General features: G+C 41.9%; 92 pseudogenes; all 92 read right to left on the reverse strand.

Moving 5' to 3' along the window:
• Positions 1 to 231: 231 nt before the first annotated feature.
• LOC142717266 (5S ribosomal RNA) lies at positions 232 to 350 on the reverse strand (annotated as a pseudogene).
• Positions 351 to 417: 67 nt separating this feature from the next.
• LOC142717223 (5S ribosomal RNA) lies at positions 418 to 536 on the reverse strand (annotated as a pseudogene).
• A 67-nt stretch (positions 537 to 603) lies between these two features.
• Positions 604 to 722, reverse strand: LOC142717235 (5S ribosomal RNA; annotated as a pseudogene).
• A 67-nt stretch (positions 723 to 789) lies between these two features.
• On the reverse strand, positions 790 to 908 carry LOC142717205 (5S ribosomal RNA; annotated as a pseudogene).
• A 67-nt stretch (positions 909 to 975) lies between these two features.
• On the reverse strand, positions 976 to 1,094 carry LOC142717170 (5S ribosomal RNA; annotated as a pseudogene).
• A 66-nt stretch (positions 1,095 to 1,160) lies between these two features.
• Positions 1,161 to 1,279, reverse strand: LOC142717218 (5S ribosomal RNA; annotated as a pseudogene).
• Positions 1,280 to 1,346: 67 nt separating this feature from the next.
• Positions 1,347 to 1,465, reverse strand: LOC142717171 (5S ribosomal RNA; annotated as a pseudogene).
• Positions 1,466 to 1,718: 253 nt separating this feature from the next.
• On the reverse strand, positions 1,719 to 1,837 carry LOC142717152 (5S ribosomal RNA; annotated as a pseudogene).
• Positions 1,838 to 1,904: 67 nt separating this feature from the next.
• Positions 1,905 to 2,023, reverse strand: LOC142717247 (5S ribosomal RNA; annotated as a pseudogene).
• A 67-nt stretch (positions 2,024 to 2,090) lies between these two features.
• Positions 2,091 to 2,209, reverse strand: LOC142717260 (5S ribosomal RNA; annotated as a pseudogene).
• Positions 2,210 to 2,276: 67 nt separating this feature from the next.
• Positions 2,277 to 2,395, reverse strand: LOC142717182 (5S ribosomal RNA; annotated as a pseudogene).
• A 67-nt stretch (positions 2,396 to 2,462) lies between these two features.
• On the reverse strand, positions 2,463 to 2,581 carry LOC142717249 (5S ribosomal RNA; annotated as a pseudogene).
• A 67-nt stretch (positions 2,582 to 2,648) lies between these two features.
• Positions 2,649 to 2,767, reverse strand: LOC142717272 (5S ribosomal RNA; annotated as a pseudogene).
• Positions 2,768 to 2,834: 67 nt separating this feature from the next.
• On the reverse strand, positions 2,835 to 2,953 carry LOC142717248 (5S ribosomal RNA; annotated as a pseudogene).
• Positions 2,954 to 3,020: 67 nt separating this feature from the next.
• LOC142717135 (5S ribosomal RNA) lies at positions 3,021 to 3,139 on the reverse strand (annotated as a pseudogene).
• Positions 3,140 to 3,206: 67 nt separating this feature from the next.
• LOC142717261 (5S ribosomal RNA) lies at positions 3,207 to 3,325 on the reverse strand (annotated as a pseudogene).
• A 67-nt stretch (positions 3,326 to 3,392) lies between these two features.
• On the reverse strand, positions 3,393 to 3,511 carry LOC142717349 (5S ribosomal RNA; annotated as a pseudogene).
• A 67-nt stretch (positions 3,512 to 3,578) lies between these two features.
• On the reverse strand, positions 3,579 to 3,697 carry LOC142717199 (5S ribosomal RNA; annotated as a pseudogene).
• Positions 3,698 to 3,764: 67 nt separating this feature from the next.
• LOC142717403 (5S ribosomal RNA) lies at positions 3,765 to 3,883 on the reverse strand (annotated as a pseudogene).
• A 253-nt stretch (positions 3,884 to 4,136) lies between these two features.
• Positions 4,137 to 4,255, reverse strand: LOC142717213 (5S ribosomal RNA; annotated as a pseudogene).
• A 67-nt stretch (positions 4,256 to 4,322) lies between these two features.
• On the reverse strand, positions 4,323 to 4,441 carry LOC142717295 (5S ribosomal RNA; annotated as a pseudogene).
• A 67-nt stretch (positions 4,442 to 4,508) lies between these two features.
• LOC142717379 (5S ribosomal RNA) lies at positions 4,509 to 4,627 on the reverse strand (annotated as a pseudogene).
• Positions 4,628 to 4,694: 67 nt separating this feature from the next.
• LOC142717413 (5S ribosomal RNA) lies at positions 4,695 to 4,813 on the reverse strand (annotated as a pseudogene).
• A 67-nt stretch (positions 4,814 to 4,880) lies between these two features.
• Positions 4,881 to 4,999, reverse strand: LOC142717185 (5S ribosomal RNA; annotated as a pseudogene).
• A 67-nt stretch (positions 5,000 to 5,066) lies between these two features.
• LOC142717136 (5S ribosomal RNA) lies at positions 5,067 to 5,185 on the reverse strand (annotated as a pseudogene).
• Positions 5,186 to 5,252: 67 nt separating this feature from the next.
• On the reverse strand, positions 5,253 to 5,371 carry LOC142717172 (5S ribosomal RNA; annotated as a pseudogene).
• Positions 5,372 to 5,438: 67 nt separating this feature from the next.
• Positions 5,439 to 5,557, reverse strand: LOC142717245 (5S ribosomal RNA; annotated as a pseudogene).
• Positions 5,558 to 5,810: 253 nt separating this feature from the next.
• On the reverse strand, positions 5,811 to 5,929 carry LOC142717210 (5S ribosomal RNA; annotated as a pseudogene).
• A 67-nt stretch (positions 5,930 to 5,996) lies between these two features.
• LOC142717335 (5S ribosomal RNA) lies at positions 5,997 to 6,115 on the reverse strand (annotated as a pseudogene).
• A 253-nt stretch (positions 6,116 to 6,368) lies between these two features.
• On the reverse strand, positions 6,369 to 6,487 carry LOC142717284 (5S ribosomal RNA; annotated as a pseudogene).
• A 67-nt stretch (positions 6,488 to 6,554) lies between these two features.
• Positions 6,555 to 6,673, reverse strand: LOC142717297 (5S ribosomal RNA; annotated as a pseudogene).
• A 67-nt stretch (positions 6,674 to 6,740) lies between these two features.
• LOC142717147 (5S ribosomal RNA) lies at positions 6,741 to 6,859 on the reverse strand (annotated as a pseudogene).
• Positions 6,860 to 6,926: 67 nt separating this feature from the next.
• On the reverse strand, positions 6,927 to 7,045 carry LOC142717250 (5S ribosomal RNA; annotated as a pseudogene).
• A 67-nt stretch (positions 7,046 to 7,112) lies between these two features.
• On the reverse strand, positions 7,113 to 7,231 carry LOC142717221 (5S ribosomal RNA; annotated as a pseudogene).
• A 67-nt stretch (positions 7,232 to 7,298) lies between these two features.
• On the reverse strand, positions 7,299 to 7,417 carry LOC142717259 (5S ribosomal RNA; annotated as a pseudogene).
• A 67-nt stretch (positions 7,418 to 7,484) lies between these two features.
• On the reverse strand, positions 7,485 to 7,603 carry LOC142717150 (5S ribosomal RNA; annotated as a pseudogene).
• Positions 7,604 to 7,670: 67 nt separating this feature from the next.
• LOC142717339 (5S ribosomal RNA) lies at positions 7,671 to 7,789 on the reverse strand (annotated as a pseudogene).
• Positions 7,790 to 7,856: 67 nt separating this feature from the next.
• On the reverse strand, positions 7,857 to 7,975 carry LOC142717163 (5S ribosomal RNA; annotated as a pseudogene).
• A 67-nt stretch (positions 7,976 to 8,042) lies between these two features.
• LOC142717148 (5S ribosomal RNA) lies at positions 8,043 to 8,161 on the reverse strand (annotated as a pseudogene).
• A 67-nt stretch (positions 8,162 to 8,228) lies between these two features.
• On the reverse strand, positions 8,229 to 8,347 carry LOC142717351 (5S ribosomal RNA; annotated as a pseudogene).
• Positions 8,348 to 8,414: 67 nt separating this feature from the next.
• LOC142717211 (5S ribosomal RNA) lies at positions 8,415 to 8,533 on the reverse strand (annotated as a pseudogene).
• A 67-nt stretch (positions 8,534 to 8,600) lies between these two features.
• LOC142717234 (5S ribosomal RNA) lies at positions 8,601 to 8,719 on the reverse strand (annotated as a pseudogene).
• A 67-nt stretch (positions 8,720 to 8,786) lies between these two features.
• On the reverse strand, positions 8,787 to 8,905 carry LOC142717200 (5S ribosomal RNA; annotated as a pseudogene).
• Positions 8,906 to 8,972: 67 nt separating this feature from the next.
• Positions 8,973 to 9,091, reverse strand: LOC142717409 (5S ribosomal RNA; annotated as a pseudogene).
• A 253-nt stretch (positions 9,092 to 9,344) lies between these two features.
• On the reverse strand, positions 9,345 to 9,463 carry LOC142717146 (5S ribosomal RNA; annotated as a pseudogene).
• Positions 9,464 to 9,530: 67 nt separating this feature from the next.
• Positions 9,531 to 9,649, reverse strand: LOC142717173 (5S ribosomal RNA; annotated as a pseudogene).
• Positions 9,650 to 9,716: 67 nt separating this feature from the next.
• LOC142717251 (5S ribosomal RNA) lies at positions 9,717 to 9,835 on the reverse strand (annotated as a pseudogene).
• A 67-nt stretch (positions 9,836 to 9,902) lies between these two features.
• LOC142717414 (5S ribosomal RNA) lies at positions 9,903 to 10,021 on the reverse strand (annotated as a pseudogene).
• Positions 10,022 to 10,088: 67 nt separating this feature from the next.
• LOC142717412 (5S ribosomal RNA) lies at positions 10,089 to 10,207 on the reverse strand (annotated as a pseudogene).
• Positions 10,208 to 10,274: 67 nt separating this feature from the next.
• Positions 10,275 to 10,393, reverse strand: LOC142717315 (5S ribosomal RNA; annotated as a pseudogene).
• A 67-nt stretch (positions 10,394 to 10,460) lies between these two features.
• On the reverse strand, positions 10,461 to 10,579 carry LOC142717191 (5S ribosomal RNA; annotated as a pseudogene).
• Positions 10,580 to 10,646: 67 nt separating this feature from the next.
• Positions 10,647 to 10,765, reverse strand: LOC142717317 (5S ribosomal RNA; annotated as a pseudogene).
• Positions 10,766 to 11,018: 253 nt separating this feature from the next.
• LOC142717155 (5S ribosomal RNA) lies at positions 11,019 to 11,137 on the reverse strand (annotated as a pseudogene).
• A 67-nt stretch (positions 11,138 to 11,204) lies between these two features.
• Positions 11,205 to 11,323, reverse strand: LOC142717288 (5S ribosomal RNA; annotated as a pseudogene).
• A 67-nt stretch (positions 11,324 to 11,390) lies between these two features.
• On the reverse strand, positions 11,391 to 11,509 carry LOC142717138 (5S ribosomal RNA; annotated as a pseudogene).
• A 226-nt stretch (positions 11,510 to 11,735) lies between these two features.
• On the reverse strand, positions 11,736 to 11,854 carry LOC142717287 (5S ribosomal RNA; annotated as a pseudogene).
• A 67-nt stretch (positions 11,855 to 11,921) lies between these two features.
• Positions 11,922 to 12,040, reverse strand: LOC142717156 (5S ribosomal RNA; annotated as a pseudogene).
• Positions 12,041 to 12,107: 67 nt separating this feature from the next.
• On the reverse strand, positions 12,108 to 12,226 carry LOC142717214 (5S ribosomal RNA; annotated as a pseudogene).
• Positions 12,227 to 12,293: 67 nt separating this feature from the next.
• LOC142717216 (5S ribosomal RNA) lies at positions 12,294 to 12,412 on the reverse strand (annotated as a pseudogene).
• Positions 12,413 to 12,638: 226 nt separating this feature from the next.
• LOC142717222 (5S ribosomal RNA) lies at positions 12,639 to 12,757 on the reverse strand (annotated as a pseudogene).
• A 67-nt stretch (positions 12,758 to 12,824) lies between these two features.
• On the reverse strand, positions 12,825 to 12,943 carry LOC142717165 (5S ribosomal RNA; annotated as a pseudogene).
• A 67-nt stretch (positions 12,944 to 13,010) lies between these two features.
• LOC142717139 (5S ribosomal RNA) lies at positions 13,011 to 13,129 on the reverse strand (annotated as a pseudogene).
• Positions 13,130 to 13,382: 253 nt separating this feature from the next.
• On the reverse strand, positions 13,383 to 13,501 carry LOC142717166 (5S ribosomal RNA; annotated as a pseudogene).
• A 67-nt stretch (positions 13,502 to 13,568) lies between these two features.
• LOC142717183 (5S ribosomal RNA) lies at positions 13,569 to 13,687 on the reverse strand (annotated as a pseudogene).
• Positions 13,688 to 13,754: 67 nt separating this feature from the next.
• LOC142717176 (5S ribosomal RNA) lies at positions 13,755 to 13,873 on the reverse strand (annotated as a pseudogene).
• Positions 13,874 to 14,115: 242 nt separating this feature from the next.
• LOC142717212 (5S ribosomal RNA) lies at positions 14,116 to 14,234 on the reverse strand (annotated as a pseudogene).
• A 67-nt stretch (positions 14,235 to 14,301) lies between these two features.
• Positions 14,302 to 14,420, reverse strand: LOC142717269 (5S ribosomal RNA; annotated as a pseudogene).
• Positions 14,421 to 14,487: 67 nt separating this feature from the next.
• Positions 14,488 to 14,606, reverse strand: LOC142717209 (5S ribosomal RNA; annotated as a pseudogene).
• A 67-nt stretch (positions 14,607 to 14,673) lies between these two features.
• Positions 14,674 to 14,792, reverse strand: LOC142717140 (5S ribosomal RNA; annotated as a pseudogene).
• A 67-nt stretch (positions 14,793 to 14,859) lies between these two features.
• Positions 14,860 to 14,978, reverse strand: LOC142717167 (5S ribosomal RNA; annotated as a pseudogene).
• Positions 14,979 to 15,045: 67 nt separating this feature from the next.
• Positions 15,046 to 15,164, reverse strand: LOC142717240 (5S ribosomal RNA; annotated as a pseudogene).
• Positions 15,165 to 15,417: 253 nt separating this feature from the next.
• On the reverse strand, positions 15,418 to 15,536 carry LOC142717344 (5S ribosomal RNA; annotated as a pseudogene).
• A 67-nt stretch (positions 15,537 to 15,603) lies between these two features.
• Positions 15,604 to 15,722, reverse strand: LOC142717271 (5S ribosomal RNA; annotated as a pseudogene).
• Positions 15,723 to 15,789: 67 nt separating this feature from the next.
• Positions 15,790 to 15,908, reverse strand: LOC142717169 (5S ribosomal RNA; annotated as a pseudogene).
• Positions 15,909 to 15,975: 67 nt separating this feature from the next.
• LOC142717162 (5S ribosomal RNA) lies at positions 15,976 to 16,094 on the reverse strand (annotated as a pseudogene).
• Positions 16,095 to 16,161: 67 nt separating this feature from the next.
• LOC142717253 (5S ribosomal RNA) lies at positions 16,162 to 16,280 on the reverse strand (annotated as a pseudogene).
• A 67-nt stretch (positions 16,281 to 16,347) lies between these two features.
• LOC142717187 (5S ribosomal RNA) lies at positions 16,348 to 16,466 on the reverse strand (annotated as a pseudogene).
• Positions 16,467 to 16,533: 67 nt separating this feature from the next.
• Positions 16,534 to 16,652, reverse strand: LOC142717233 (5S ribosomal RNA; annotated as a pseudogene).
• Positions 16,653 to 16,719: 67 nt separating this feature from the next.
• LOC142717231 (5S ribosomal RNA) lies at positions 16,720 to 16,838 on the reverse strand (annotated as a pseudogene).
• A 67-nt stretch (positions 16,839 to 16,905) lies between these two features.
• On the reverse strand, positions 16,906 to 17,024 carry LOC142717294 (5S ribosomal RNA; annotated as a pseudogene).
• Positions 17,025 to 17,091: 67 nt separating this feature from the next.
• On the reverse strand, positions 17,092 to 17,210 carry LOC142717134 (5S ribosomal RNA; annotated as a pseudogene).
• A 67-nt stretch (positions 17,211 to 17,277) lies between these two features.
• Positions 17,278 to 17,396, reverse strand: LOC142717201 (5S ribosomal RNA; annotated as a pseudogene).
• Positions 17,397 to 17,463: 67 nt separating this feature from the next.
• Positions 17,464 to 17,582, reverse strand: LOC142717411 (5S ribosomal RNA; annotated as a pseudogene).
• A 67-nt stretch (positions 17,583 to 17,649) lies between these two features.
• Positions 17,650 to 17,768, reverse strand: LOC142717298 (5S ribosomal RNA; annotated as a pseudogene).
• Positions 17,769 to 17,835: 67 nt separating this feature from the next.
• LOC142717157 (5S ribosomal RNA) lies at positions 17,836 to 17,954 on the reverse strand (annotated as a pseudogene).
• Positions 17,955 to 18,207: 253 nt separating this feature from the next.
• LOC142717204 (5S ribosomal RNA) lies at positions 18,208 to 18,326 on the reverse strand (annotated as a pseudogene).
• A 67-nt stretch (positions 18,327 to 18,393) lies between these two features.
• On the reverse strand, positions 18,394 to 18,512 carry LOC142717262 (5S ribosomal RNA; annotated as a pseudogene).
• A 252-nt stretch (positions 18,513 to 18,764) lies between these two features.
• On the reverse strand, positions 18,765 to 18,883 carry LOC142717242 (5S ribosomal RNA; annotated as a pseudogene).
• Positions 18,884 to 18,950: 67 nt separating this feature from the next.
• On the reverse strand, positions 18,951 to 19,069 carry LOC142717145 (5S ribosomal RNA; annotated as a pseudogene).
• A 253-nt stretch (positions 19,070 to 19,322) lies between these two features.
• On the reverse strand, positions 19,323 to 19,441 carry LOC142717174 (5S ribosomal RNA; annotated as a pseudogene).
• Positions 19,442 to 19,508: 67 nt separating this feature from the next.
• LOC142717415 (5S ribosomal RNA) lies at positions 19,509 to 19,627 on the reverse strand (annotated as a pseudogene).
• A 438-nt stretch (positions 19,628 to 20,065) lies between these two features.
• Positions 20,066 to 20,184, reverse strand: LOC142717158 (5S ribosomal RNA; annotated as a pseudogene).
• Between the last annotated feature and the right edge of the window lie 333 nt (positions 20,185 to 20,517).

Genomic DNA, 20,517 nt, shown 5'->3' on the forward strand with positions numbered 1-20,517 from the left:
ATTTTTAATCGATTGTGAAACAAATTCTAAACTACATAATAAAAAGTCAACAGCACCACGGATTCCCAGACAGTCTCCCACACTGGTACTAGCGAGGTGTTAAATTGTTATTCATCTGCGATTTGACGAGAAAAGGCACATTTCAGCTAAGAATGGCCATTAACTTTTAAAGCTTTAGTCTATTATTATTTTTAATCGATTGTGAAACAAATTCTAAACGACATAATAAAAAGTCAACCGCACCACGGATTCCCAGACAGTCTCCCACACTGGTACTAGCGAGGCCTTAAGCTGTGTAACTTCTGCAATCTGACGAGCGCAGGCACATTCAGCTTAGAATGGCCATTGACATTAAATGCTTTAATCCATAGTCCTTTTTAATCGATTGTGAAACAAAATCTAAACGACATAATAAAAAGTCAACCGCACCACGGATTCCCAGACAGTCTCCCACACTGGTACTAGCGAGGCCTTAAGCTGTGTAACTTCTGCGATCTGACGAGAGCAGGCACATTCAGCTTAGAATGGCCATTGACATTAAATGCTTTAATCCATAGTCCTTTTTAATCGATTGTGAAACAAAATCTAAACGACATAATAAAAAGTCAACCGCACCACGGATTCCCAGACAGTCTCCCACACTGGTACTAGCGAGGCCTTAAGCTGTGTAACTTCTGCGATCTGACGAGAGCAGGCACATTCAGCTTAGAATGGCCATTGACATTAAATGCTTTAATCCATAGTCCTTTTTAATCGATTGTGAAACAAAATCTAAACGACATAATAAAAAGGCAACCGCACCACGGATTCCCATACAGTCTCCCACACTGGTACTAGCGAGGCCTTAAGCTGTCTAACTTCTGCGATCTGACGAGAGCAGGGACATTCAGCTTAGAATGGCCATTGACAATAAATGCTTTAATCCATAGTCCTTTTTAATCGATTGTGAAACAAAATCTAAACAACATAATAAAAAGTCAACCGCACCACGGATTCCCAGACAGTCTCCCACACTGGTACTAGCGAGGCCTTAAGCTGTGTAACTTCTGTGCTCTGACGAGAGCAGGCGCATTCAGCTTAGAATGGCCATTGACATTAAAAGCCTTAATCATAGTACTATTTAATCTATTGTGAAACAAAATCTAAACGACATAATAAGAAGTCAACCGCACCACGGATTCCCAGACAGTCTCCCACACTGGTACTAGCGAGGCCTTAAGCTGTGTAACTTCTGCGAGCTGACGAGAGCAGGGACATTCAGCTTAGAATGGCCATTGACATTAAATGCTTTAATCCATAGTCCTTTTTAATCGATTGTGAAACAAAATCTAAACGACATAATAAAAATTCAACCGCACCACGGATTCCCAGACAGTCTCCCACACTGGTACTAGCGAGGCCTTAAGCTGTGTAACTTCTGCGATCTGACGAGAGCAGGCACATTCAGCTTAGAATGGCCATTGACGTTAAGTGCTTTAATCCATAGTCCTATTTAATCTATTGTGAAACAAAATCTAAACGACATAATAAAAAGTTAACCGCACCACGGATTCCCAGACAGTCTCCAACACTCGTACTAGCGAGGCCTTATGCTGTGTAACTTCTGCGATCTGACGAGAGCAGGCACATTCAGCTTAGAATAGCCATTGACATTAAATGCTTTAATCCATAGTCCTTTTTTATCGATTGTGAAAAAAAATCTAAACGACTTAATAAAAAGTCAACCGCACCGCGGATTCACAGACAGTCTCCCACACTAGTACTAGCGAGGCCTTAAGCTGTGTAACTTCTGCGATCTGACGAGAGCAGGCACATTCAGCTTAGAATGGCCATTGACATTAAATGCTTTAATCCATAGTCCTTTTTAATCGATTGTGAAACAAAATCTAAACGACATAATAAAAAGTCAACCGCACCACGGATTCCCAGACAGTCTCCCACACTGGTACTAGCGAGGCCTTAAGCTGTGTAACTTCTGCGATCTGACGAGAGCAGGCACATTCAGCTTAGAATGGCCATTGACATTAAATACTTTAATCCATAGTCCTTTTTAATCGATTGTGAAACAAAATCTAAACGACATAATGAAAAGTCAACCGCACCACGGATTCCCAGACAGTCTCCCACACTGGTACTAGCGAGGCCTTAAGCTGTGTAACTTCTGCGATCTGACGAGAGCAGGCACATTCAGCTTAGAATGGCCATTGACATTAAATGCTTTAATCCATAGTCCTTTTTAATCGATTGTGAAACAAAATCTAAACGACATAATAAAAAGGCAACCGCACCACGGATTCCCAGACAGTCTCCCACACTGGTACTAGCGAGGCCTTAAGCTGTCTAACTTCTGCGATCTGACGAGAGCAGGGACATTCAGCTTAGAATGGCCATTGACATGAAATGCTTTAATCCATAGTCCTATTTAATCTATTGTGAAACAAAATCTAAACGACATAATAAAAAGTCAACCGCACCACGGATTCCCAGACAGTCTCCCACACTGGTACTAGCGAGGCGTTAAGCTGTGTAACTTCTGCGATCTAACGAGAGCAGGCACATTCAGCTTAGAATGGCCATTGACATTAAATGCTTTAATCCATAGTCCTTTTTAATCGATTGTAAAACAAAATCTAAACGACATAATAAAAAGTCAACCGCACCACGGATTCCCAGACAGTCTCCCACACTGGTACTAGCGAGGCCTTAAGCTGTGTAACTTCTGCGATCTGACGAGAGCAGGCACATTCAGCTTAGAATGGCCATTGACATTAAAAGCCTTAATCCATAGTCCTATTTAATTTATTGTGAAACAAAATCTAAACAACATAATAAAAAGGCAACCGCACCACGGATTCCCAGACAGTCTCCCACACTGGTACTAGCGAGGCCTTAAGCTGTGTAACATCTGCGATCTGACGAGAGCAGGGACATTCAGCTTAGAATGGCCATTGACATTAAGTGCTTTAATCCATAGTCCTTTTTAATCGATTGTGAAACAAAATCTAAACGACATAATAAAAATTCAACCGCACCACGGATTCCCAGACAGTCTCCCACACTGGTACTAGCGAGGCCTTAAGCTGTGTAACTTCTGCGTTCTGACGAGAGCAGGCACATTCAGCTTAGAATGGCCATTGACATTAAATGCTTTAATCCATAGTCCTATTTAATCTATTGTGAAACAAAAGCTAAACGACATAATAAAAAGTCAACCGCACCACGGATTCCCAGACAGTCTCCCACACTGGTACTAGTGAGGCCTTAGGCTGTGTAATTTCTGCGATCTGACGAGATCAGGCACATTCAGCTTAGAATGGCCATTGACATCAAATGCTTTAATCCATAGTCCTTTTTAATCGATTGTGAAACAAAATCTAAACGACATAATAAAAAGTCAACCGCACCACGGATTCCCAGACAGTCTCCCACACTGGTACTAGCGAGGCGTTAAGTTGTGTAACTTCTGCGATCTAACGAGAGCAGGCACATTCATCTTAGAATGGCCATTGACATTAAATGCTTTAATCCATAGTCCTTTTTAATCGATTGTGAAACAAAATCTAAACGACATAATAAAAAGTCAACCGCACCACGGATTCCCAGACAGTCTCCCACACTGGTACTAGCGAGGCCTTAAGCTGTGTAACTTCTGCGCTCTGACGAGAGCAGGCGCATTCAGCTTAGAATGGCCATTGACATTAAAAGCTTTAATCCATAGTACTATTTAATCTATTGTGAAACAAAATCTAAACGACATAATAAAAAGTCAACCGCACCACGGATTCCCAGACAGTCTCCCACACTGGTACTAGCGAGGCCTTAAGCTGTGTAACTTCTGCGATCTGACGAGAGCAGGGACATTCAGCTTAGAATGGCCATTGACATTAAATGCTTTAATCCATAGTCCTTTTTAATCGATTGTGAAACAAAATCTAAACGACATAATAAAAATTCAACTGCACCATGGATTCCCAGACAGTCTCCCACACTGGTAATAGCGAGGCATTAAGCTGTGTAACTTCTGCGTTCTGACGAGAGCAGGCACATTCAGCTTAGAATGGCCATTGACGTTAAATGCTTTAATCCATAGTCCTATTTAATCTATTGTGAAACAAAATCTAAACGACATAATAAAAAGTCAATTGCACCACGGATTCCCAGACAGTCTCCCACACTGGTACTAGCGAGGCCTTATGCTGTGTAACTTCTGCGATCTGACGAGAGCAGGCACATTCAGCTTAGAATGGCCATTGACATAAAATGCTTTAATCCATAGTCCTTTTTTATCGATTGTGAAACAAAATCTAAACGACATAATAAAAAGTCAACCGCACCACGGATTCACAGACAGTCTACCACACTGGTACTAGCGAGGCCTTAAGCTATGTAACTTCTGCGATCTGACGAGAGCAGGCACATTCAGCTTAGAATGGCCATTGACATTAAATGCTTTAATCCATAGTCCTTTTTAATCGATTGTGAAACAAAATCTAAACGACATAATAAAAAGTCAACCGCACCACGGATTCCCAGACAGTCTCCCACACTGGTACTAGCGAGGCGTTAAGCGGTGTAACTTCTGCGATCTAACGAGAGCAGGCACATTCAGCTTAGAATGGCCATTGACATTAAATGCTTTAATCCATAGTCCTTTTTTATCGATTGTGAAACAAAATCTAAACGACATAATAAAAAGTCAACCGCACCACGGATTCCCAGACAGTCTCCCACACTGGTACTAGCAAGGCCTTAAGCTGTGTAACTTCTGCGATCTGACGAGAGCAGGCACATTCAGCTTAGAATGGCCATTGACATTAAAAGCCTTAATCCATAGTCCTATTTAATTTATTGTGAAACAAAATCTAAACAACATAATAAAAAGGCAACCGCACCACGGATTCCCAGACAGTCTCCCACACTGGTACTAGCGAGGCCTTAAGCTGTGTAACTTCTGCGATCTGACGAGAGCAGGGACATTCAGCTTAGAATGGCCATTGACATTAAATGCTTTAATCCATAGTCCTTTTTAATCGATTGTGAAACAAAATCTAAACGACATAATAAAAATTCAACCGCACCACGGATTCCCAGACAGTCTCCCACACTGGTACTAGCGAGGCCTTAAGCTGTGTAACTTCTGCGTTCTGACGAGAGCAGGCACATTCAGCTTAGAATGGCCATTGACATGAAATGCTTTAATCCATAGTCCTTTTTAATCGATTGTGAAACAAAATCTAAACAACATAATAAAAATTCAACCGCACCACGGATTCCCAGACAGTCTCCCACACTGGTACTAGCGAGGCCTTAAGCTGTGTAACTTCTGCGATCTGACGAGAGCAGGCACATTCAGCTTAGAATGGCCATTGACGTTAAATGTTTTAATCCATAGTCCTATTTAATCTATTGTGAAACAAAATCTAAACAACATAATAAAAAGGCAACCGCACCACGGATTCCCAGACAGTCTCCCACACTGGTACTAGCGAGGCCTTAAGCTGTGTAACTTCTGCGATCTGACGAGAGCAGGGACATTCAGCTTAGAATGGAAATTGACAATAAATGCTTTAATCCATAGTCCTTTTTAATCGATTGTGAAACAAAATCTAAACGACATAATAAAAATTCAACCGCACCATGGATTCCCTGACAGTCTCCCACACTGGTACTAGCGAGGCCTTAAGCTGTGTAACTTCTGCGTTCTGACGAGAGCAGACACATTCAGCTTAGAATGGCCATTGACGTTAAATGCTTTAATCCATAGTCCTATTTAATTTATTGTGAAACAAAATCTAAACGACATAATAAAAAGTCAACCGCACCACGGATTCCCAGACAGTCTCCCACACTGGTACTAGCGAGGCCTTAAGCTGTGTAACTTCTGCGATCTGACGAGAGCAGGGACATTCAGATTAGAATGGCCATTGACATTAAATGCTTTAATCCATAGTCCTTTTTAATCGATTGTGAAACAAAATCTAAACGACATAATAAAAATTCAACCGCACCACGGATTCCCAGACTGTCTCCCACACTGGTACTAGCGAGGCCTTAAGCTGTGTAACTTCTGCGACCTGACGAGAGCAGGCACATTCAGCTTAGAATGGCCATTGACGTTAAATGCTTTAATCCATAGTCCTATTTAATCTATTGTGAAACAAAATCTAAACGACATAATAAAAAGGCAACCGCACCACGGATTCACAGACAGTCTCCCACACTGGTACTAGCGAGGCCTTAAGTTGTGTAACTTCTGTGATCTGACGAGAGCAGGCACATTCAGCTTAGAATGGCCATTGACATTAAATGCTTTAATCCATAGTCCTTTTTAATCGATTGTGAAACAAAATCTAAACGACATAATAAAAAGTCAACCGCACCACGGATTCCCAGACAGTCTCCCACACTGGTACTAGCGAGGCCTTAAGCTGTGTAACTTCTGCGATCTGACGAGAGCAGGCACATTCAGCTTAGAATGGCCATTGACACTAAATGCTTTAATCCATAGTCCTTTTTAATCGATTGTGAAACAAAATCTAAACGACATAATAAAAAGTCAACCGCACCACGGATTCCCAGACAGTCTCCCACACTGGTACTAGCGAGGCCTTAAGCTGTGTAACTTCTGCGATCTGACGAGAGCAGGCACATTCAGCTTAGAATGGCCATTGACATTAAATGCTTTAATCCATAGTCCTTTTTAATCGATTGTGAAACAAAATCTAAACGACATAATAAAAAGGCAACCGCACCACGGATTCCCAGACAGTCTCCCACACTGGTACTAGCGAGGCCTTAAGCTGTGTAACTTCTGCGATCTGACGAGAGCAGGCACATTCAGCTTAGAATGGCCATTGACATTAAATGCCTTAATCCATAGTCCTTTTTAATCGATTGTGAAACAAAATCTAAACGACATAATAAAAAGTCAACCGCACCACGGATTCCCAGACAGTCTCCCACACTGGTACTAGCGAGGCGTTAAGCTGTGTAACTTCTGCGATCTAACGAGAGCAGGCACATTCAGCTTAGAATGGCCATTGACATTAAATGCTTTAATCCATAGTCCTTTTTAATTGATTGTGAAACAAAATCTAAACGACATAATAAAAAGTCAACCGCACCACGGATTCCCAGACAGTCTCCCACACTGGTACTAGCGAGGCCTTAAGCTGTGTAACTTCTGCGCTCTGACGAGAGCAGGCCTATTCAGCTTAGAATGGCCATTGACATTAAAAGCCTTAATCCATAGTACTATTTAATCTATTGTGAAACAAAATCTAAACGACATAATAAAAAGTAAACCGCACCACGGATTCCCAGACAGTCTCCCACACTCGTACTAGCGAGGCCTTAAGCTGTGTAACTTCTGCGATCTGACGAGAGCAGGGACATTCAGCTTAGAATGGCCATTGACATTAAATGCTTTAATCCATAGTCCTTTTTAATCGATTGTGAAACAAAATCTAAACGACATAATAAAAAGTCAACCGCACCACGGATTCCCAGACAGTCTCCCACACTGGTACTAGCGAGGCCTTAAGCTGTGTAACTTCTGCGTTCTGACGAGAGCAGGCACATTCAGCTTAGAATGGCCATTGACGTTAAATGCTTTAATCCATAGTCCTATTTAATCTATTGTGAAACAAAATCTAAACGACATAATAAAAAGTCAACCGCACCACGGATTCACAGACAGTCTCCCACACTGGTACTAGCGAGGCCTTAAGCTGTGTAACTTCTGTGATCTGACGAGAGCAGGCACATAAAGCTTAGAATGGCCATTGACATTAAATGCTTTAATCCATAGTCCTTTTTAATCGATTGTGAAACAAAATCTAAACGACATAATTAAAAGTCAACCGCACCACGGATTCCCAGACAGTCTCCCGCACTGGTACTAGCGAGGCCTTAAGCTGTGTAACTTCTGCGATCTGACGAGAGCAGGCACATTCAGCTTAGAATGGCCATTGACATTAAATGCTTTAATCCATAGTCCTTTTTAATCGATTGTGAAACAAAATCTAAACGACATAATAAAAAGGCAACCGCACCACGGATTCCCAGACAGTCTCCCACACTGGTACTAGCGAGGCCTTAAGCTGTGTAACTTCTGCGATCTGACGAGAGCAGGCACATTCAGCTTAGAATGGCCATTGACATTAAATGCTTTAATCCATAGTCCTTTTTAATTGATTGTGAAACAAAATCTAAACGACATAATAAAAAGTCAACCGCACCACGGATTCCCAGACAGTCTCCCACACTGGTACTAGCGAGGCGTTAAGCTGTGTAACTTCTGCAATCTAACGAGAGCAGGCACATTCAGCTTAGAATGGCCATTGACATTAAATGCTTTAATCCATAGTCCTTTTTAATCGATTGTGAAACAAAATCTAAACGACATAATAAAAAGTCAACCGCACCACGGATTCCCAGACAGTCTCCCACACTGGTACTAGCGAGGCCTTAAGCTGTGTAACTTCTGCGCTCTGACGAGAGCAGGCGCATTCAGCTTAGAATGGCCATTGACATTAAAAGCCTTAATCCATAGTACTATTTAATCTATTGTGAAACAAAATCTAAACGACATAATAAAAAGTAAACCGCACCACGGATTCCCAGACAGTCTCCCACACTCGTACTAGCGAGGCCTTAAGCTGTGTAACTTCTGCGATCTGACGAGAGCAGGGACATTCAGCTTAGAATGGCAATTGACATTAAATGCTTCAATCCATAGTCCTTTTTAATCGATTGTGAAACAAAATCTAAACGACATAATAAAAATTCAACCGCACCACGGATTCCCAGACAGTCTCCCACACTGGTACTAGCGAGGCCTTAAGCTGTGTAACTTCTGCGTTCTGACGAGAACAGGCACATTCAGCTTAGAATGGCCATTGACGTTAAATGCTTTAATCCATAGTCCTATTTAATCTATTGTGAAACAAAATCTAAACGACATAATAAAAAGTCAACCGCACCACGGATTCCCAGACAGCCACCCACACTGGTACTAGCGAGGCCTTAAGCTGTGTAACTTCTGCGATCTGACGAGAGCAGGCACATTCAGCTTAGAATGGCCATTGACATTAAATGCTTTAATCCATAGTCCTTTTTAATCGATTGTGAAACAAAATCTAAACGACATAATAAAAAGTCAACCGCACCACGGATTCCAGGACAGTCTCCCACACTGGTACTAGCGAGGCCTTAAGCTGTGTAACTTCTAAGATTTGACGAGAGCAGGCACATTCAGCTTTGAATGGCCATAGACGTTAAATGCTTTAATCCATAGTCCTTTTTAATCGATTGTGAAACAAAATCTAAACGACATAATAAAAAGGCAACAGCACCACTGATTCCCAGACAGTCTCCCACACTGGTACTAGCGAGGCCTTAAGCTGTCTAACTTCTGCGATCTGACGAGAGCAGGGACATTCAGCTTAGAATGGCCATTGACATGAAATGCTTTAATCCATAGTCCTTTTTAATCGATTGTGAAACAAAATCTAAACAACATAATAAAAATTCAACCGCACCACGGATTCCCAGACAGTCTCCCACACTGGTACTAGCGAGGCCTTAAGCTGTGTAACTTCTGCGATCTGACGAGAGCAGGCACATTCAGCTTAGAATGGCCATTGACGTTAAATGCTTTAATCCATAGTCCTATTTAATCTATTGTGAAACAAAATCTAAACGACATAATAAAAAGTCAACCGCACCACGGATTCCCAGACAGTCTCCCACACTGGTACTAGCGAGGCGTTAAGCTGTGTAACTTCTGCGATCTAACGAGAGCAGGCACATTCAGCTTAGAATGGCCATTGACATTAAATGCTTTAATCCATAGTCCTTTTTAATCGATTGTGAAACAAAATCTAAACGACATAATAAAAAGTCAACCGCACCACGGATTCCCAGACAGTCTCCCACACTGGTACTAGCAAGGCCTTAAGCTGTGTAACTTCTGCGATCTGACGAGAGCAGGCACATTCAGCTTAGAATGGCCATTGACATTAAAAGCCTTAATCCATAGTCCTATTTAATCTATTGTGAAACAAAATCTAAACAACATAATAAAAAGTCAACCGCACCACGGATTCCCAGACAGTTTCCCACACTGGTACTAGCGAGGCCTTAAGCTGTGTAACTTCTGCGATCTGACGAGAGCAGGCACATTCAGCTTAGAATGGCCATTGACATTAAAATCTTTAATCCATAGTCCTATTTAATTTATTGTGAAACAAAATCTAAACAACATAATATTAAGGCAACCGCACCACGGATTCCCAGACAGTCTCCCACACTGGTACTAGTGAGGCCTTAGGCTATGTAACTTCTGCGATCTGACGAGAGCAGGCACATTCAGCTTAGAATGGCCATTGACATTAAATGCTTTAATCCATAGTCCTTTTTAATCGATTGTGAAACAAAATCTAAACGACATAATAAAAAGTCAACCGCACCACGGATTCCCAGACAGTCTGCCACACTGGTACTAGCGAGGCCTTAAGCTGTGTAACTTCTGCGATCTGACGAGAGCAGGCACATTCAGCTTAGAATGGCCATTGACATAAAATGCTTTAATCCATAGTCCTTTTTAATCGATTGTGAAACAAAATCTAAACGACATAATAAAAAGGCAACCGCACCACGGATTCCCAGACAGTCTCCCACACTGGTACTAGCGAGGCGTTAAGCTGTGTAACTTCTGCGATCTAACGAGAGCAGGCACATTCAGCTTAGAATGGCCATTGACATTAAATGCTTTAATCCATAGTCCTTTTTAATCGATTGTGAAACAAAATCTAAACGACATAATAAAAAGTCAACCGCACCACGGATTCCCAGACAGTCTCCCACACTGGTACTAGCGAGGCGTTATGCTGTGTAACTTCTGCGATCTAACGAGAGCAGGCACATTCAGCTTAGAATGGCCATTGACATTAAATGCTTTAATCCATAGTCCTTTTTAATCGATTGTGAAACAAAATCTAAACGACATAATAAAAAGTCAACCGCACCACGGATTCCCAGACAGTCTCCCACACTGGTACTAGCGAGACCTTAAGCTGTGTAACTTCTGCGCTCTGACGAGAGCAGGCGCATTCAGCTTAGAATGGCCATTGACATTAAAAGCCTTAATCCATAGTACTATTTAATCTATTGTGAAACAAAATCTAAACGACATAATAAAAAGTCAACCGCACCACGGATGCCCAGACAGTCTCCCACACTCGTACTAGCGAGGCCTTAAGCTGTGTAACTTCTGCGATCTGACGAGAGCAGGGACATTCAGCTTAGAATGGCCATTGACATTAAACGCTTTAATCCATAGTCCTTTTTAATCGATTGTGAAACAAAATCTAAACGACATAATAAAAATTCAACCGCACCACGGATTCCCAGACAGTCTCCCACACTGGTACTAGCGAGGCCTTAAGCTGTGTAACTTCTGCGTTCTGACGAGAGCAGGCACATTCAGCTTAGAATGGCCATTGACGTTAAATGCTTTAATCCATAGTCCTATTTAATCTATTGTGAAACAAAATCTAAACGACATAATAAAAAGTCTCCCACACTGGTACTAGCGAGGCCTTAAGCTGTGTAACTTCTGCGATCTGACGAGAGCAGGCACATTCAGCTTAGAATGGCCATTGACATTAAAAGCCTTTATCCATAGTCTTATTTAATCTATTGTGAAACAAAATCTAAACAACATAATAAAAAGGCAACCGCACCACAGATTCCCAGACAGTCTCCCACACTGGTACTAGCGAGGCCTTAAGCTGTGTAACTTCTGCGATCTGACGAGAGCAGGGACATTCAGTTTAGAATGGCCATTGACATTAAATGCTTTAATCCATAGTCCTTTTTAATCGATTGTGAAACAAAATCTAAACGACATAATAAAAAGTCAACCGCACCACGGATTCCCAGACAGTCTCCCACACTGGTACTAGCGAGACCTTAAGCTGTGTAACTTCTGCGCTCTGACGAGAGCAGGCGCATTCAGCTTAGAATGGCCATTGACATTAAAAGCCTTAATCCATAGTACTATTTAATCTATTGTGAAACAAAATCTAAACGACATAATAAAAAGTCAACTGCACCACGGATTCCCAGACAGTCTCCCACACTCGTACTAGCGAGGCCTTAAGCTGTGTAACTTCTGCGATCTGACGAGAGCAGGGACATTCAGCTTAGAATGGCCATTGACATTAAAGGCTTTAATCCATAGTCCTTTTTAATCGATTGTGAAACAAAATCTAAACGACATAATAAAAATTCAACCGCACCACGGATTCCCAGACAGCCTCCCACACTGGTACTAGCGAGGCCTTAAGCTGTGTAACTTCTGCGTTCTGACGAGAGCAGGCACATTCAGCTTAGAATGGCCATTGACGTTAAATGCTTTAATCCATAGTCCTATTTAATCTATTGTGAAACAAAATCTAAACGACATAATAAAAAGTCTCCCACACTGGTACTAGCGAGGCCTTAAGCTGTGTAACTTCTGCGATCTGACGAGAGCAGGCACATTCAGCTTAGAATGGCCATTGACATTAAAAGCCTTTATCCATAGTCTTATTTAATCTATTGTGAAACAAAATCTAAACAACATAATAAAAAGGCAACCGCACCACAGATTCCCAGACAGTCTCCCACACTGGTACTAGCGAGGCCTTAAGCTGTGTAACTTCTGCGATCTGACGAGAGCAGGGACATTCAGCTTAGAATGGCCATTGACATTAAATGCTTTAATCCATAGTCCTTTTTAATCGATTGTGAAACTAAATCTAAACGACATAATAAAAATTCAACCGCACCACGGATTCCCAGACAGTCTCCCACACTGGTACTAGTGAGGCCTTAAGCTGTGTAACTTCTGCGTTCTGACGAGAGCAGGAACATTCAGCTTAGAATGGCCATTGACGTTAAATGCTTTAATCCATAGTCCTTTTTAATCGATTGTGAAACAAAATCTAAACGACATAATAAAAATTCAACCGCACCACGGATTCCCAGACAGTCTCCCACACTGGTACTAGCGAGGCCTTAAGCTGTGTAACTTCTGCGTTCTGACGAGAGCAGGCACATTCAGCTTAGAATGGCCATTGACGTTAAGTGCTTTAATCCATAGTCCTATTTAATCTATTGTGAAACAAAATCTAAACGACATAATAAAAAGTCAACCGCACCACGGATTCCCAGACAGTCTTCCACACTGTTACTAGCGAGGCCTTATGCTGTGTAACTTCTGCGATCTGACGAGAGCAGGCACATTCAGCTTAGAATGGCCATTGACATTAAATGCTTTAATCCATAGTCCTTTTTTATCGATTGTGAAACAAAATCTAAACGACATAATAAAAAGTCAACCGCACCACGGATTCACAGACAGTCTCCCACACTGGTACTAGCGAGGCCTTAAGCTGTGTAACTTCTGCGATCTGACGAGAGCAGGCACATTCAGCTTAGAATGGCCATTGACATTAAATGCTTTAATCCATAGTCCTTTTTAATCGATTGTGAAACAAAATCTAAACGACATAATAAAAAGGCAACCGCACCACGGATTCCCAGACAGTCTCCCACACTGGTACTAGCGAGGCCTTAAGCTGTCTAACTTCTGCGATCTGACGAGAGCAGGGACATTCAGCTTAGAATGGCCATTGACATGAAATGCTTTAATCCATAGTCCTTTTTAATCGATTGTGAAACAAAATCTAAACAACATAATAAAAATTCAACCGCACCACGGATTCCCAGACAGTCTCCCACACTGGTACTAGCGAGGCCTTAAGCTGTGTAACTTCTGCGATCTGACGAGAGCAGGCACATTCAGCTTAGAATGGCCATTGACGTTAAATGCTTTAATCCATAGTCCTATTTAATCTATTGTGAAACAAAATCTAAACGACATAATAAAAAGTCAACCGGACCACGGATTCCCAGACAGTCTCCCACACTGGTACTAGCGAGGCCTTAAGCTGTGTAACTTCTGCGATCTGACGAGAGCAGGTACATTCAGCTTAGAATGGCCATTGACATTAAAAGCCTTAATCCATAGTCCTATTTAATCTATTGTGAAACAAAATAATAAAAAGGCAACCGCACCACGCATTCCCAGACAGTCTCCCACACTGGTACTAGCGAGGCCTTAAGCTGTGTAACTTCTGCGATCTGACGAGAGCAGGGACATTCAGCTTAGAATGGCCATTGACATTAAATGCTTTAATCCATAGTCCTTTTTAATCGATTGTGAAACAAAATCTAAACGACATAATAAAAATTTAACCGCACCACGGATTCCCAGACAGTCTCCCACATTGGTACTAGCGAGGCCTTAAGCCGTGTAACTTCTGCGTTCTGACGAGAGCAGGCACATTCAGCTTAGAATGGCCATTGACGTAAAATGCTTTAATCCATAGTCCTTTTTAATCGATTGTGAAACAAAATCTAAACGACATAATAAAAAGTCAACCGCACCACGGATTCCCAGCCAGTCTCCCACACTGGTACTAGCGAGGCCTTAAGCTGTGTAACTTCTGCGATTTGACGAGAGCAGGCGCATTCAGCTTAGAATGGCCATTGACATTAAATGCTTTAATCCATAGTCCTTTTTAATCGATTGTGAAACAAAATCTAAACGACATAATAAAAATTCAACCGCACCACGGATTCCCAGACAGTCTCCCACACTGGTACTAGCGAGGCCTTAAGCTGTGTAACTTCTGCGTTCTGACGAGAGCAGGCACATTCAGCTTAGAATGGCCATTGACATTAAATGCTTTAATCCATAGTCCTTTTTTATCGATTGTGAAACAAAATCTAAACGACATAATAAAAAGTCAACCGCACCACGGATTCACAGACAGTCTCCCACACTGGTACTAGCGAGGCCTTAAGCTGTGTAACTTCTGCGATCTGACGAGAGCAGGCACATTCAGCTTAGAATGGCCATTGACATTAAATGCTTTAATCCATAGTCCTTTTTAATCGATTGTGAAACAAAATCTAAACGACATAATAAAAAGGCAACCGCACCACGGATTCCCAGACAGTCTCCCACACTGCTACTAGCGAGGCCTTAAGCTGTCTAACTTCTGCGATCTGACGAGAGCAGGGACATTCAGCTTAGAATGGCCATTGACATGAAATGCTTTAATCCATAGTCCTTTTGAATCGATTGTGAAACAAAATCTAAACAACATAATAAAAATTCAACCGCACCACGGATTCCCAGACAGTCTCCCACACTGGTACTAGCGAGGGCTTAAGCTGTGTAACTTCTGCAATCTGACGAGAGCAGGCACATTCAGCTTAGAATGGCCATTGACGTTAAATGCTTTAATCCATAGTCCTATTTAATCTATTGTGAAACAAAATCTAAACGACATAATAAAAAGTCAACCGCACCACGGATTCCCAGACAGTCTCCCACACTGGTACTAGCGAGGCGATAAGCTGTGTAACTTCTGCGATCTAACGAGAGCAGGCACATTCAGCTTAGAATGGCCATTGACATTAAATGCTTTAATCCATAGTCCTTTTTAATCGATTGTGAAACAAAATCTAAACAACATAATGAAAAGTCAACCGCATCACGGATTCCCAGACAGTCTCCCACACTGGTACTAGCGAGGCCTTAAGCTGTGTAACTTCTGCGATCTGACGAGAGCAGGCACATTCAGCATAGAATGGCCATTGACATTAAAAGCCTTAATCCATAGTCCTATTTAATTTATTGTGAAACAAAATCTAAACAAAATAATAAAAAGGCAACCGCACCACGGATTCCCAGACAGTCTCCCACACTGGTACTAGCGAGGCCTTAAGCTGTGTAATTTCTGCGATCTGACGAGAGCAGGGACATTCAGCTTAGAATGGCCATTGACATTAAATGCTTTAATCCATAGTCCTTTTTAATCAATTGTGAAACAAAATCTAAACGACATAATAAAAAGTCAACCGCACCACGGATTCCCAGACAGTCTCCCACACTGGTACTAGCGAGGCCTTAAGCTGTGTAACTTCTGCGTTCTGACGAGAGCAGGCACATTCAGCTTAGAATGGCCATTGACATTAAATGCTTTAATCCATAGTCCTATTTAATCTATTGTGAAACAAAATCTAAACGACATAATAAAAAGTCAACCGCACCACGGATTCCCAGACAGTCTCCCACACTGGTACTAGCGAGGCGTTAAGCTGTGTAACTTCTGCGATCTAACGAGAGCAGGCACATTCAGCTTAGAATGGCCATTGACATTAAATGCTTTAATCCATAGTCCTTTTTAATCGATTGTGAAACAAAATCTAAACGACATAATAAAAAGTCAACCGCACCACGGATTCCCATACAGTCTCCCACACTGGTACTAGCGAGGCCTTAAGCTGTGTAACTTCTGCGATCTGACGAGAGCAGGTACATTCAGCTTAGAATGGCCATTGACATTAAAAGCCTTAATCCATAGTCCTATTTAATCTATTGTGAAACAAAATCTAAACAACATAATAAAAAGGCAACCGCACCACTGATTCCCAGACAGTCTCCCACACTGGTACTAGCGAGGCCTTAAGCTGTGTAACTTCTGCGATCTGACGAGAGCAGGGACATTCAGCTTAGAATGGCCATTGACATTAAATGCTTTAATCCATAGTCCTTTTTAATCGATTGTGAAACAAAATCTAAACAACATAATAAAAAGGCAACCGCACCACTGATTCCCAGACAGTCTCCCACACTGGTACTAGCGAGGCCTTAAGCTGTCTAACTTCTGCGATCTGACGAGAGCAGGGACATTCAGCTTAGAATGGCCATTGACGTTAAATGCTTTAATCCATAGTCCTTTTTAATCGATTGTGAAACAAAATCTAAACGACATAATAAAAATTCAACCGCACCACGGATTCCCAGACAGTCTCCCACACTGGTACTAGCGAGACCTTAATCTGTGTAACTTCTGCGTTCTGACGAGAGCAGGCACATTCAGCTTAGAATGGCCATTGACGTTAAATGCTTTAATCCATAGTCCTATTTAATCTATTGTGAAACAAAATCTAAACGACATAATAAAAAGTCAACCGCACCACGGATTCCCAGACAGTCTTCCACACTAGTACTAGCGAGGCCTTAAGCTGTGTAACTTCTGCGATCTGACGAGAGCAGGCACATTCAGCTTAGAATGGCCATTGACATTAAACGCTTTAATCCATAGTCCTTTTTAATCGATTGTGAAACAAAATCTAAACGACATAATAAAAAGTCAACCGCACCACGAATTCCCAGACAGTCTCCCACACTGGTACTAGCGAGGCCTTAAGCTGTGTAACTTCTGCGATCTGCCGAGAGCAGGCACATTCAGCTTAGAATGGCCATTGACATTAAATGCTTTAATCCATAGTCCTTTTTAATCGATTGTGAAACAAAATCTAAACGACATAATAAAAAGTCAACCGCACCACGGATTCCCAGACAGTCTCCCACACTGGTACAAGCGTGGCCTTAAGCTGTGTAACTTCTGCGATCTGACGAGAGCAGGCACATTCAGCTTAGAATGGCCATTGACATTAAATGCTTTAATCCATAGTCCTTTTTAATCGATTGTGAAACAAAATCTAAACGACATAATAAAAATTCAACCGCACCACGGATTCCCAGACAGTCTCCCACACTGGTACTAGCGAGACCTTAATCTGTGTAACTTCTGCGTTCTGACGAGAGCAGGCACATCCAGCTTAGAATGGCCATTGACGTTAAATGCTTTAATCCATAGTCCTATTTAATCTATTGTGAAACATAATCTAAACGACATAATAAAAAGTCAACCGCACCACGGATTCCCAGACAGTCTTCCACACTGGTACTAGCGAGGCCTTAAGCTGTGTAACTTCTGCGATCTGACGAGAGCAGGCACATTCAGCTTAGAATGGCCATTGACATTAAATGCTTTAATCCATAGTCCTTTTTAATCGATTGTGAAACAAAATCTAAACGACATAATGAAAAGTCAACCGCACCATGGATTCCCAGACAGTCTCCCACACTGGTACTAGCGAGGCCTTAAGCTGTGTAACTTCTGCGCTCTGCCGAGAGCAGGCACATTCAGCTTAGAATGTCCATTGACATTAAATGCTTTAATCCATAGTCCTTTTTAATCGATTGTGAAACAAAATCTAAACGACATAATAAAAAGTCAACCGCACCATGGATTCCCAGACAGTCTCCCACACTGGTACTAGCGAGGCCTTAAGCTGTGTAACTTCTGCGATCTGACGAGAGCAGGCACATTCAGCTTAGAATGGCCATTGACATTAAATGCTTTAATCCATAGTCCTTTTTAATCGATTGTGAAACAAAATCTAAACGACATAATAAAAAATCAACCGCACCACGGATTCCCAGACAGTCTCCCACACTGGTACTAGCGAGGCCTTAAGCTGTGTAACTTCTGCTATCTGACGAGAGCAGGGACATTCAGCTTAGAATGGCCATTGACATTAAATGCTTTAATCCATAGTCCTTTTTAATCGATTGTGAAACAAAATCTAAACGACATAATAAAAGTCAACCGCACCACGGATTCCCAGACAGTCTCTCACACTAGTACTAGCGAGGCGTTAAGCTGTGTAACTTCTGCGATCTGACGAGAGCAGGCACATTCATCTTAGAATGGCCATTGACATTAAATGCTTTAATCCATAGTCCTTTTTAATCGATTGTGAAACAAAATCTAAACGACATAATAAAAAGTCAACCGCACCACGGATTCCCAGACAGTCTCCCACACTTGTACTAGCGAGGCCTTAAGCTGTGTAACTTCTGTGATCTGACGAGAGCAGGCACATTCAGCTTAGAATGGCCATTGACATTGAAAGCCTTAATCCATAGTCCTATTTAATCTATTGTGAAACAAAATCTAAACAACATAATAAAAAGCCAACCGCACCACGGATTCCCAGACAGTCTCCCACACTGGTACTAGCGAGGCCTTAAGCTGTGTAACTTCTGCGATCTGACGAGAGCAGGGACATTCAGCTTAGAATGGCCATTGACATTAAATGCTTTAATCCATAGTCCTTTTTAATCGATTGTGAAACAAAATCTAAACGACATAATAAAAATTCAACCGCACCACGGATTCCCAGACAGTCTCCCACACTGGTACTAGCGAGACCTTAATCTGTGTAACTTCTGCATTCTGACGAGAGCAGGCACATTCAGCTTAGAATGGCCATTGATGTTAAATGCTTTAATCCATAGTCCTTTTTAATCGATTGTGAAACAAAATCTAAACGACATAATAAAAAGTCAACCGCACCACGGATTCCCAGACAGTCTCCCACACTGGTACTAGCGAGGCCTTAAGCTGTGTAACTTCTGCGATCTGATGAGAGCAGGCACATTCAGCTTAGAATGGCCATTGACATTAAATGCTTTAATCCATAGTCCTTTTTAATCGATTGTGAAACAAAATCTAAACGACATAATAAAAAGTCAACCGCACCACGGATTCCCAGACAGTCTCCCACACTGGTACTAGCAAGGCCTTAAGCTGTGTAACTTCTGCGATCTGACGAGAGCAGGCACATTCAGCTTAGAATGGCCATTGACATTAAATGCTTTAATCCATAGTCCTTTTTAATCGATTGTGAAACAAAATCTAAACGACATAATAAAAAATCAACCGCACCACGGATTCCCAGACAGTCTCCCACACTGGTACTAGCGAGGCCTTAAGCTGTGTAACTTCTGCTATCTGACGAGAGCAGGGCCATTCAGCTTAGAATGGCCATTGACATTAAATGCTTTAATCCATAGTCCTTTTTAATCGATTGTGAAACAAAATCTAAACGACATAATAAAAGTCAACCGCACCACGGATTCCCAGACAGTCTCTCACACTGGTACTAGCGAGGCGTTAAGCTGTGTAACTTCTGCGATCTAACGAGAGCAGGCACATTCAGCTTAGAATGGCCATTGACATTAAAAGCCTTAATCCATAGTCCTATTTAATCTATTGTGAAACAAAATCTAAACAACATAATAAAAAGTCAACCGCACCACGGATTCCCAGACAGTCTCCCACACTGGTACTAGCGAGGCCTTAAGCAGTGTAACTTCTGCGATCTGACGAGAGCAGGCACATTCAGCTTAGAATGGCCATTGACATTAAATGCTTTAATCCTTAGTCCTTTTTAATCGATTGTGAAACAAAATCTAAACGACATAATAAAAATTCAACCGCACCACGGATACCCAGACAGTCTCCCACACTGGTACTAGTGAGGCCTTAAGCTGTCTAACTTCTGCGATCTGAAGAGAGCAGGGACATTCAGCTTAGAATGGCCATTGACATTAGATGCTTTAATCCATAGTCCTTAGTAATCGATTGTGAAACAAAATCTAAACGACATAATAAAAAGTTAACTGCACCACGGATTCCCAGACAGTCTCCCACACTGGTACTAGCGAGGCCTTAAGCTGTGTAACTTCTGCGATCT

The sequence above is a fragment of the Rhinoderma darwinii genome, unplaced genomic scaffold (genome assembly GCF_050947455.1).
Source record: "Rhinoderma darwinii isolate aRhiDar2 unplaced genomic scaffold, aRhiDar2.hap1 Scaffold_4552, whole genome shotgun sequence".
NCBI classification, from domain to species: domain Eukaryota; kingdom Metazoa; phylum Chordata; class Amphibia; order Anura; family Rhinodermatidae; genus Rhinoderma; species Rhinoderma darwinii.